Raw genomic sequence first — 12,801 nt, 5'->3', positions numbered from 1 at the left:
GCTTCTAAGGGCCTCGAGTTTCTCCCCCGTGAATTGGGCGGTGGGTCATTATTGCAGCCCCCGAACGGTTCTCAAGCCTATCATAAATGTCATTCTCTCAGAGAGGCCTTTGCTTGACACTACCCCCCACCCCGGTTCCAAAATAGGTCCCCATTGTTATTCAGTCACAGCCCTGAATTCGTTTCGCTCACATTACTTTCTTAGTCTGTAATTACATATTTCTTTGTTGTCTACCCTTTTTCTTGCCTGTATCCCATGTTCGGCTGAGCTCCAAAGGGTGCAGGGACTGTATCTGTTTTGCCGACGTCGAACGTCATGGTTAAGAGCGAGGACTTTGGAGTCAGGCCTGGATTCAGAGCCTTGCTTGAACAAGTTACCTTTTGGTGCCTCGGTTTTCTCATTTGTAAAATGGAGCTGATAATTAGTAACCTGCCTCCTAAGGTGCAGTGAGGATCAATGGAGACATTTGTGTAAAGCGTTAAGTGCATTTTTGTTGCTTAGTAAGACTTGAAGGATAATCAGTTAATGCTGTACTTGGTATCTGGCTTATAATAGGGGCCCAATATATGATTAGTACTCTTTGAATGAATGAAGGACACTGCTTTAGGGTAAGGCAGGATGAAGAGACCTAGGGTCTTTGCTACCCGCCCCCTTCATTCCCAGAACTTAGATTGCAAACACACCTGTAAAAAACTTAATTTAAAGACAGCTTTTGCATATAAAAACTTTTTGAAGGATACACAAAAAACTAATAAAGTGGTTGGTGGAGTGGGTGGCAATTGAGTAGATGGGGGAGGGATTGGGAGTAAGATTTTTCACACTATACTACTATATAGCCATTTCAATATTACTCCTATCATTAACAGGACAAAATAAAGATAAAAACTAGGTGGTCTCTGTGTTAGTGGGTTACAGATGAAGAACCAGTTCTGGGTGAGCAGTATTTTCCTGAACATCAGATAATCATAGTTGAGCAACTTTTTCCCCCTTGCGTTCTTCTCTATCTGCCTTCACATCCTGGAAAGACTTGCTCTTTAAACCAGAATGCTTTACCTAGCTGGGTTGTAGAGACAGGCAGAAAGGGAGCTAACTCACCTTCACTGAGTACCTACTTCAGATCAAAGATTGTGCAAGTATACAATGTCTTCATTTAATCTTCAGTCTTTTGAATGAGGTGTCAGGACTCCTCTCAACACAGATGAGGCTCAGAAAATTTAGGTGATCTACTAAACACCCTTTTTTTTTTTTTTAAGATTTTATTTATTCATGCGAGATGCAGAGAAAGAAGCAGGCTCCTCATAGGGAGCCCAGCTCGGGACTCCATCCCCAGACTGGGATCACGCCCTGAGCGGAAGGCAGTCGCTCAACTCCTGAGCCACCAGGTCCTACTCAACACGCATCTTGCAAATCCTTTACATTCTGAGGGCAGTAGGGAGCCACAGAAGTCATTTGCCGTAATAAATGAGGCAATTTAGGACACTTAATTTGTTTCCAGTGCTGGATGACTTGGAATGGGAAAGGATTGGAGAAGCTCACCAGATAGAAGGGTGCTAGAATATTCTTGAGCCTGGTTTAGGCTGATTATTGTGGTAATCAGTAGTTGTATGCAGGTGTGAAAGCTCTTTTAGAGGTAGGATGGAGAGATCTTCCTAAAACTCTCCTGATGATAAAGTGGGGAATTTCATCTTTCAAATGTATCCTTTCTTGGTAACTTTATCTCTTCCTTGCCCCCCACACTCCCTTTCCCCACATTAGAGGTAAATTCTTTCCTCAAAGGCATTTCCATATCACAGTAAGCAGGTCCATTATGGTATATAGTATACTGGGAGAGACCAGATTGGAAAAAAACCTTAAGTTGTGATGAACAAAAAACATGAAGTTTCCCATTTTACCCATTTTTAAAAAGATTTTATTTATTTATTCATGAAAGACAGAGAGAGAGAGAGAGAGAGAGAGAGAGACAGGTAGAAACAGGCAGAGGTAGAAGCAGGCTCTATGCAGGAAGCCCAGTGCGGGACTCGATTCTGGGATCACACCCTGAGTCAAAGGCAGACACTCAACCGCTGAACCTCATCTTACCCATTTTTTACTTGTACAATTCAGTAGTGTTAAGCATATTCACATTGTTGTGAATCAGATCTCCAGGATTTTTTCACTTTGTTAGTCTGAAACTCTTCCCATTAAAAAAAACTCCCCTCCCACCCCCTTGGCAACTACTATTCTACTTTTTGTTTCTAGGAATTTGATGACTTTCTGTACTTCATAGAAGTGAAATCAAACAATATTTGTCTTTTTGTGACTAACTTATTCCGATTAGCTTAATGTCCTTTGTCCATATTGTGGCATGTAACAGGATTTCCTTGAAGAAGACCAGACTTTGAAGAAAGCTGGACTTGGATTGAACCCTAGTTCCATTACTTACTAGTTGAGTGACCTAGGTTATGTTATTTAAACTTCCTGAACCTCTGTTTCCTTATTTCTAAAAAGGGAATCTGATGTTCGTAGGGGTGTTCGGAAGAGTAAGTAACATCAGATGTCTAAAAAGCTTGGCCAGCGTGAGGCAGATAGTAGATGTTCAGTAATAGTTGCCGTCAACTTGTAGCTATTAGACTGGGCTTCTTTTTTTTTTTTTTTTTTTTTAATTTACTTATGATAGTCACAGAGAGAGAGAGAGAGAGGCAGAGACACAGGCAGAGGGAGAAGCAGGCTCCATGCCGGGAGCCCCATGTGGGATTCGATCCCGGGTCTCCAGGATCGCGCCCTGGGCCAAAGGCAGGCGCTAAACCGCTGCGCCGCCCAGGGATCCCCTAGACTGGGCTTCTTAAGGGATTTTGTGTCTGCAGAGCCTGAAACAGTGTTAGGCCCTTGATATCCAGGACTCAGAAAATTGTTTGAATTGAAATGCTGTTTGTGAGAGCTCAGTCTTCCTCCTCCTCAATCCTGTCTCTGCTCCTAAACTCATGGCTTTAAAGAGTTTTTAGAGTCAGATAGCCTAGGTTTGAATTCCAGCTCTGGTACATACTTGCTGTCTGTGTTTGGGCAAGGTACTTAATCTCTTTATGCCTTAGTTTCTTCATTTGTAAAGTAGGGCTAATTATGAGACCTAGTCTGTAAGATTGTAGTAAGGATCAAGTGAGTTTATACATATAAAGCACTTAAAATAGTGTTTTAAAACATAGTAAGCATGCTATAAAGGTTAGCGAATATTGTTTAACAAATACTCTATATCCTAAATGGATCCTAAATCTGATTTCCATCCAGATTTCTCTTGTTAGCTCCAGATGGGTATATTTAAATATCTTCTCAGCACCTCCACTTAAATATCTAGTGGGCATCTCAAACATAGTATGTCAAAATTCCTGATTCCTCTTCCACCAAACCTGATTCTCCCCAAGGCTTTCCCATTTCCCTAAATGGTTCTTAAGTCTGGGAGAAGACTGCAGACCACATGATTTAGAACAGACCTGTGCTGGGTGGATTTTAGTGTGTCTTACTTTTTCTCCCATTTAATTTGTCCTCTGTCAAGGTAATAAAAGTAATGCTGGTGTAATGCTTTAGTACTTATGGATCCTTTGTACATTTATCAGCACATTTGATCCTTTCGGTAAATTAGATCTTACAAATCCCTTGCTTGAGGTGCCTGGGTGGCTCAGTCAGTTAAGCGTCTGCCTTCGACTTAGGTCATGATCCCAGAGTCCTGGGATCTAGCCCCACATTAGGTTCCCTGCTCAGAGGGGAGTCTGCTTCTCCTTCTGCCCCTCCCTCCGGTGGTGTGCATGTGCTCTTTCTCTCTCTCTCTCTCGAATGAATGAATGAATGAATGAATGAATGAATGAATAAAATCAATCTTAAAACCCCGACAAATGCCTTGCTTAAAGCCTCCAGGGGCATCCCACGCAGTTAGAATCAAATCCATGTTCCTTACAGTGGGTGCACCAGACCTGCATAATCAGTAGGAATCGAGGGAAAGGGATACAATAGGCAAGCCTTGGGCTCAACGCAGAGTAACTCACACAGGTCATGACCCACCACCCCTAGAGCTAGTGCTTTTGTTTGGCAGTATGATGCCAAACTAAATTATGGCATCCTCATTCTCTTTCCCAAATCACAGTCATTGCTTTCTTTATGATTACTGGCATATCTAAATTCTACATGAGTGTTCACGCTTTTTCTTGAGATTGACGCCTTTTTTTTTTTTTTTTTTCTTTTTCAGTAGGCACAGCTTGTTTTAGCCTCAGCCTATGCATTAGTATTTGTGAAACCTAAGGGTTTAAGTTAATATAGTCTTGCCTGTCAAGGGTAATTTGGGATTGAAAAACCCCAGGATAGGATAAATTCTCATAAATTAAAAATAATAAATACTATTCATTTTAACAGGAAGTTTTTATATTTACAAGCCATAAAATTCACTCCTAACTATATTGAAACAAAACAAATCCCATTAAAGTGGACACAGGGATCCCTGGGTGGCGCAGCGGTTTGGCGCCTGCCTTTGGCCCAGGGCCCGATCCTGGGGACCCGGGATCGAATCCCACGTCGGGCTTCCGGTGCATGGGGCCTGCTTCTCCCTCTGCCTGTGTCTCTGCCTCTCTGTCTCTCTCTGTGACTATCATAAATAAATAAAAATTTATAAAAAAAAATGGACACAGGTATTCCTTAGTTAATATTTGTTATTAGAATAATGTAACGAAGAATTTCATCTTCGTGAATTATTTTTTTTTAATTTTTTAAACATTTTTATTTATTTATGATAGTCACAGAGAGAGACAGAGAGGCAGAGACACAGGCAGAGGGAGAAGCAGGCTCCATGCACCGGGAGCCCCGAATGTGGGATTCGATCCCGGGTCTCCAGGATCGCGCCCTGGGCCAAAGGCAGGCGCCAAACCGCTGCGCCACCCAGGGATCCCCGTGAATTATTTTTTAAGACAGGTATTTATTTGCACTTAATATTATAAGACATAAGATATTTTACACTTAGGACTAAACAAATAAGATAAACATTTATGTTTATGGAATTCAGCCATTATTTATTTATTTATTTTAAAATATTTTATTTATTTATTCATGAGAAACACACAGAAAGAGAGAGAGGCAGAGACACAGAGGGAGAAGCAGGCTCCATGCAGGGAGCCTGACGTGGGACTCAATCCCAGGTCTCCAGGATCACGCCCTGGGCTGAAGGTGGCGATAAACCGCTGAGCCACCTGGGCTGCCCCAGCAATTAATTATTTAAAAAGAAAAGCAGTAAAGACAAAATAAGTCAATGAAAATTAAGTGCCTGGAAATGTCACATCCACTGAGCTGGTTGACAGCTTAGGCAGCATGATGTAAAAGATTATCACTGCTATAAACTGTCAAACCACAAGTACTCCAAGAGAAGAAACCCATACAACACCTGCCAGTAATTCAGCTTTGAAGATGACTGGCTTGGTGGTTCTTTCATCACAGTACTCAGCTGTTCACAATGAAAACATCCAAATGATTATTTTTAAATTGGAGTAAATACCTTGTAAGACAGAATAGAAGTGGTAAAAGAAATTCCTTGTGTAGTTGAATATTTGGAATACGATAGGAAGGCACTTGGGTGGCTAAGTTAAGTGTCTGCTTTCTGTTCATGTCATGATCCCTGGGTCCTGGGATCAAGCCCCATGTCATGCTCCCTGCTCAGCTGGGAGCCTGCTTCTCCCTCTCCCTCTCCCCCCTGCTTGTGTGTGTGTGCACTGTCTCAAAAAAACAAATAAAATGTTTTTTTAAAAAAAGGGAATATGAGGGCAGCCTGGGTGGCTCAGTGGTTTAGTGCCACCTTCGGCCCGAGGCATGATCCTGGGGGATCGAGTCCCATGTCGGGCTCCCTGCATGGAGCCTGCTTCTCCCTCTGCCTGTGTCTATGCCTCTCTCTCTCTCTCCCTCTCTCTCTCTCTCTCATGAACTAAAAAAAAAAGGGGGGGAAGCTCTCTGGCTGTCATGAGCCTTGTAACTAAAAATGGCCATGACTTGCCCCACTTTTCACCCCCAAATTCTACCCTCCCCACACAACCAATGTCCACACTGTAGCTATTTGTTTTGCAGGGGAAGGGTCCTACAGGAAACAAGATAGCCAGTATTTCTAAGTAACATGCTTTTAAGGCTATTTCTTGACTTTCTAATTTTAGACATTATTTGTTAGACATTATCTGTTTTCTTCCCTTGTAAAACTAGGATTTAATTCACAACACCTATGCCACATATTTCTTTTTCATCCTACTAATGTATATATCACAATTTGGGCTGTTGGTGTTAAGTATTTATATGATGATCACGATGATAACATTGTCTACAGTGGAGCCATAGAGTATAGTGTTTGCTTTGTATGTTATTTTGTTTCTCTTTGAGTTAAAAGCCACCATCCACCCCCCATTTTTTGAATTGAGATCTAAATATAGTAAAATGCATCCTTTTTAGTGTATACAGGCATACTTTTTGTTGTGCTTTGTCTACTGCACTTCAAGAATACTGTATTTTTACAAAATAGAAGATATTGGTGCCATTCTCCAACAGCATTTACTTGATGTCTCTGTCACATTTTGGTAATGTTCACAATATTTCAGACTTTGATCACTATTATAATGATCTGTGATCAGTGATTAAGACTGAAAGATCAGATAATGGTTAGCATTTTTTAGCAATAAAGCATTCTGTAATAAAGGCATGTACCTTTTTTAGACATAATGCTATCTCACATTTAATTGACTACAGTATAATGTAAGCATAACTTTTATATGCACTGGAAAACCAAAGAATCCATTTGATTATTGCAGTGGTCTGGAACTGAACCCACAATGTTTCTGAGGTATGCCTGTAGTTCTATGAGTTTTGATGAACCCAGTAGTGTGACCACCACTACAGTTAGGCCTTTTATAGACTGTAATTGCAATGGAACTGTACCGTAGGTAGCCTTTGAGTCTGGCTTCTTTCAGTAGAATAATCTCGTTCTTTTAAAATTTGCTTGCTTTTGTGTGCTTATAGTTTAGTACCAAATTCTAAAGCTTTCTTTTTGAAAAAAGAGATCCTTCTTGGAATTCTCCATCTTCCTCCAGTTTGGACTAGTTCCTTGCTAGGACAGCTATACATCTGAATTCTTGGGATTTCCCTTCACCAAATTCAAAGTGTTTTATGTTTTTCATGTTTTTTTAAAAAATTTTTATTTATTTATGATAGTCACAGAGAGAGAGAGAGAGAGAGAGAGAGAGGCAGAGACACAGGCAGAGGGAGAAGCAGGCTCCATGCACCGGGAGCCCGACGTGGGATTCGATCCCGGGTCTCCAGGATCGCGCCCTGGGCCAAAGGCAGGCGCTAAACCGCTGCGCCACCCAGGGATCCCTTTTTTTCATGTTTTAGATATTTGTTTCATGAATCCTGTCTTGGGGGAGTGCATTCTCTAGTAGCCTCCTAAGAAAATGTACATGAGAGGTGGCTTTTTTTAAAGCTTGCATGTTTGAAAATGTCTTTTATTTTTATACTTGTATATTAAGTTTAGCTGGGTATAAAATTCTAAGTTGGAAGTTATTTTTCCCTTAAAATTTTAATGGTGTTATTCCATTGTCTTTAAGCATTTGGTGTAACTGTTCTGTTTCCCATTCCTTCATATATGACCTATTTTCCCACCTCTCACCCCTTGAAAGGATCATACTTTCTCTGGCATTTTGAAACTTAGTCATGGTGACAGTCTTTCTTTTTATTCATTGTGCTGGACATTTTGTGTAGATATACATTAAAATATGTAACAACTAAAAAATATATAACAACTGTAAAAAAAAAAGTCATGCCTATCACCTGACATTAATTTCCTCTACAAAATGCACTAAATGGGGATGCCTGGGTGGCTCAGCAGTTTGGTTCCTGCCTTTGGCCCCGGGTGTGATCCTGGAGTACTGGGATCGAGTGCCCCATCAGGCTCCCTGCAAGGAGCCTATTTCTCCTTCTGCCTGTGTTTCTGCCTCTCTCTCTCATGAATAAATAAGTAAAATCTTTTTTTAAAAATACACTAAATGTTCTCTTGGGGGTCATCCTGTTTTCTTTAATTAAAAAAAATTTTAGGGTCTTCCTATTTTTAAAAGCCATTTTCTTTCCTGTGATTATGTTGGGCTATGATTGTTTTGGAGAACTTTATGGAATAGGGGAGAGTTGAGTTGGTTCTAAAGAATGAGTAGAATTTGCACAGAGTGGTGGAGATATTTCTGGCACTAAGAACAGCACTGAGAAAGTCCTCCCAATTGGCCATTAGAAGACAGGGAAGAGACAGTGAAATGTTTGTATGGGAGATACTGCAAGATAAGTGTAGATATGTTGGGAATGGAATGGGGAAGGTAATTAATATTTATTGAGCATCTGCTGATGCCATTGTTCAGAGATTTATTTATTAAATATTTGACCTACAAAAACCTTTATAGTAAGTAATACCATAATACCCACATATCTACTACCAAATTTATGATAGTACCAATATATTTAATGTCCCTTTCATCTCATTCCCTCCCTACCAGAGGTAATATATGTTTTGAATAGATAACATATGCACATACACATACAGGTTACAGAGAAAAATAAGTCTCCCTTGCAAATAGCCCACTACCCCCTCTGCTAGCACTTTCCAGTTTTGCCTCCAGAGGCAGCTATGGTTACTGATTTCTTGTGTATCTATATAGAGACATGTTAAATTTAGAAAAGTAAATGTCTCTATATATCTTTTTTTCTTATACAAGTGGTATCATACTGTATATACTATTGTGCATTTATCTTTTTTTGCTTGAAAATGTATCATAGAGATCCTTCCATAATCGGTACATACAAATTTATTTTGTTTCAGGCATTTAAAAAACTTCTTGTGTTGAAATATAACATAAAAATGCACAAAAAATGTGTACAGCTCAATGAATAATAAAATCAAATATGTAGCAATCAACCAGATGACCTCTGTACCTCTAGTCTACTGCTCTACTTTTCTTTCTCTCCAAATGAAGTTAGTAGCCTGACTTCTAACATGTATTTAGGTATAGTTTTTATGCTTTATATAAATATTTGTTAGATTCATTCATGATAATAACGCTGTAGTTCAGTAATTTTTATTGCTGTATGATATTCTGTTAACACACCACAGTTCATTCCACCTTTGATGAGTATCTGAGATCTTTCCAGTTTGGGGCTTTTATGAGTACCACCACTTATATGTGTATTCTTGTACATATCTCCTGACGCATATATGTGCAATTTCTTTTGGGTCTATACTTAGAGGTAGAATTGCTGGATTATAGGATATGCATGGGTTCAGCACCAGCAGCTATTACTGAACACTTTCCCAAGCGATTGTACTAGTTTATATTCTCACCAGCAATGTATGAGAGTTCCTGTTGTTTCATGTTCTCACTAATTCAAGCATGGTGTTGCCAGTCTTTTTAAATTTGGCCATTTTACTGTTGTGTGTTGGTATCTCCTTATAGTTTTGGTTTGTGTTTCCCTAATGACTAATGAAGTTAAGCAGAGGTCTGTTGGCCATTTGGACATCCTCTTTTGTGGATGGCCTGTTTAGATCTTTTGCACATTATTTTCTTTTTATTGATTTGAAATTCTTTTCATTTCCTGGATATGAGTCTTTATAGTGATGTTTTATAAATATTTCTCTAATTTGGTGGCTTGCCTTTTTAGTCTCTAAAAAGATATTTTGATGAACAGAAGTGCTTAATTTTAATATAGCTCATTGTATCACTGTTTTCCTTTATGTATAGTGCTTTTTTTTAAGTTTTATTTATTTTTTTAATTTTTATTTTTATTTATGATAGTCACACAGAGAGAGAGAGAGAGAGGCAGAGACATAGGCAGAGGGAGAAGCAGGCTCCATGCACCGGGAGCCCGACGTGGGATTCGATCCCGGGTCTCCAGGATCGCACCCTGGGCCAAAGGCAGGCGCCAAACCGCTGTGCCACCCAGGGATCCCTGCATATCAGTTTTTATCCTGCAACTTTGCTGAACTCCTTTATTAGCTCTAATAGGTTTTTTAAAAAAATATTTATTTATTATTTATGATAGACATAGAGGGAGAGGCAGAGACACAGGAGGAGGGAGAAGCAGGCTCCATGCCAGGAGCCGGATGCGGGACTCGATCCCGGGACTGCAGGATTGTGCCCTGGGCCAAAGGCAGGCGCCAAACCCCTGAGCCACCCAGGGATCGCCTCTAATAGGTTTTTTTTAATGTGGGTTCCATAATATATTCTATATACAAGATCATAGGATGGCAAATACAGTTTTATTTCTTTTCCATCTGGATGCCTTTGTTTCTTTTTCTTACCTAATTGCTCTGGTCTGAATCACTAGTACAGTGTTAAATACAAGTGATGAGGATCAGCATCCTTGTCTTTTTTTCTGATCTTAGTGGGAAAGCATTCAGGCTTTCACTGTTCATCATGATGATAGCTGTGGATTTTTGGTAAATACCCTTTATCAGATTGATTACATTGATTAATTTTCATATGTTGAACCAACCTTGTATTCCTGCAATATACCTAGCTTGGCATAGTGTATAATCCTTTTTATATGTTGATTTGGTTTGGTAGTGTTTTGCTGGGGATTTTTGTATCTATATCCATCAGAGATATTGGTCTATAGTTTTATTGTGTCATCTTTGTCTAGTTTGAATATCAGGGTAATAGAATGAGTTAGGAAGTGTTTTATGGAAGAGTCTGTGAAGAATTTTTAGTTTCTCTTTAAATGTTTTGTAGAATTTACCAGTGAAAGGTCTAGACTTGGGCTTTTCTTTGTGGGTAGTTTTCTTTCCCTTTTTCTTGTTAAATCACTGATTCAGCTCTTAGGTCAGTTTCAGTTGTTTTTGTCTTTCTAGAAGTTTGTCCATTTCATCTAGGTTATGTAATTTGTTGGCATATAATTGTTCCTAGTACTTCTTTATGAACGTTTTTATTCTCATATGGTTGGTAGTAATGTCCCTTCTTTCATTCTTGAATTATTTCAGTCAGTATTGAGTTGGTCATTATAACTAAAGTTTTAATTTTATTGATTTTTTTTCAAAGAACCAACTTTTGGTTTTGTTGATTTTTCTTGATAATTTGTTTTCCATATCATTTATTTTTGCAATAGTATTTTTTCCCTTTGTTTCCTTATGCTTGTTTGGAGTTTGATTTATTCTTTTTTAGTTTCTTATGGTGGAAGTACAGATTATCTGAAATCTTTTTCTTTCCTTCTTTCTTTCTTTTCCTTTTTTTTTTTTTTTTTAAGAGATTTTATTTATTTGTTCATGAGAGACACAGAGAGGCAGAGACGGGAGAAGCAGGCTCCCTGCAGGGAGCCCAATGCAAACTTGATCCCCAGACCCCAGGATCACACCCTGAGCCGAAGGCAGATGGTCAACTGCTGAGCCACCCAAGCATCCCTCTTTTTCATTTTTAATGTAAATGTCTATACCTGTAAAATTGTAAACACTGCTTTTACTGAGTCCCATGAAACCATGTTTTTTTCTTTTTTTTTCTTTCGAGGAAAGATGGTTTCCCATTGTTTTTGGACTTGCCTTGATTTGAACTAGCTTGAATGATAGGAAATTGCTGATATTCAGTCACTCTTTTACCTACAGAAATGATAATGCCCTTGATTCACTCACACAAATTACTCTCACAAACATTTCATTACCTCTCTATTACTTCTGTATTTTATTTTTACAATCTGAGAAAACAGGCTCAGGAAGGATGATGGTATTTGTCCCAAATCATAGGACTGATGTGCATCAGGATAGACTAAGATATTATTGAAGACTTGCATGTCTTGTAATAACAGTCATAAGGTGCTTTTGATGTGATTGAGAGTGTATATGAAAATAATTCACATCTGGCCCCTGGTTAATGATAAGTCCTAAGAGTGTTAGTGGAACTGCCATAATTGATTAATGAACCTGTTATTAGACTAGAAGGTTATTGCTCATTCCTTCAAACATTTACTGAGTCTCTGTTCTCTGCCTGGCATTCTTTGAGAGAGAGAAGGTGGGCATGATAAATACAGCCTGGTACCTACTCTGAAGGAGCTTGTGGTCTATAGGAGAAGGGGGATAAATCAATCAGTAGTTATGATACAAAAGAAAAATGTTAGACAAGGCTCCAGAGGAGGGCACTTATTCACTTAGAAAGGAGAGAAGAGAGGGGTTCCTAGGTTGCTCAGTCAGTTGAGGATTCAGCTCAGGCCCTGATCTCGGGGCTCTCGGTCATGATCTCAGGATCATGGGATTGAACTCCATGTTGGGCTTCTCTCTCAGCATGGAGTCTGCTTGAGACTTTTTCCCCTTCCCTCCCCTTCTGCTCCTAGTGTGCATACGTGTATGCATGCACTCTCTCTCTCAAATAAAATCTTTAAAAAAAAAGAGAAAAAGGGTGGGGGGAGAGGAGAAGACCCAACAAGGAAAATTTCTGGTTATGTAGCTTACACTTTGAAGAAGGAGCTTTCCAGGTAAAGACAGGGAGAGGACATTTTAGGCAAGGGAGAACACATGCAGAGAGACATAGAGAATAGGTGCATTTGGAGCCTGGAGTGTGCATGGGAAAGAGATGAAACGAGAGGAGAGTTGGTGATAGAATATAAAGGCTGCTGTGTCACCAGGCAAGGAGTTGGGCTTTTAGCTTATAGGCTGTTGAGCTTTTGAAAGTTTCTAGAAAGAGACCTTTGAATTTTTTGTCCTGGGTGTGTTTAGGAGGCAGCTGCTTTCCTTTGCCATGCATGCTAGTAGTTCTTTTGTCGCCGGTAAAATGTTCCTTTTTCTTTTTTTCTTTTGAC

The 12,801-nt window shown here is 39.5% G+C and overlaps 1 protein-coding gene across 2 annotated transcripts in view; it reads left to right on the top strand.

The window, feature by feature from the left end:
• Positions 1-12,801, top strand: part of TRPC4AP (transient receptor potential cation channel subfamily C member 4 associated protein) — a 69,187-nt gene that overhangs the window by 714 nt on the left and 55,672 nt on the right. The window lies entirely within an intron of this gene.

This window comes from Canis aureus, chromosome 26 (assembly GCF_053574225.1).
Source record: "Canis aureus isolate CA01 chromosome 26, VMU_Caureus_v.1.0, whole genome shotgun sequence".
Classification (NCBI taxonomy): Eukaryota; Metazoa; Chordata; class Mammalia; order Carnivora; family Canidae; genus Canis; species Canis aureus.
The sequence above is the reverse complement of the archived record's forward strand: the minus strand, read 5'-3'. Positions and strand labels throughout refer to the sequence as shown.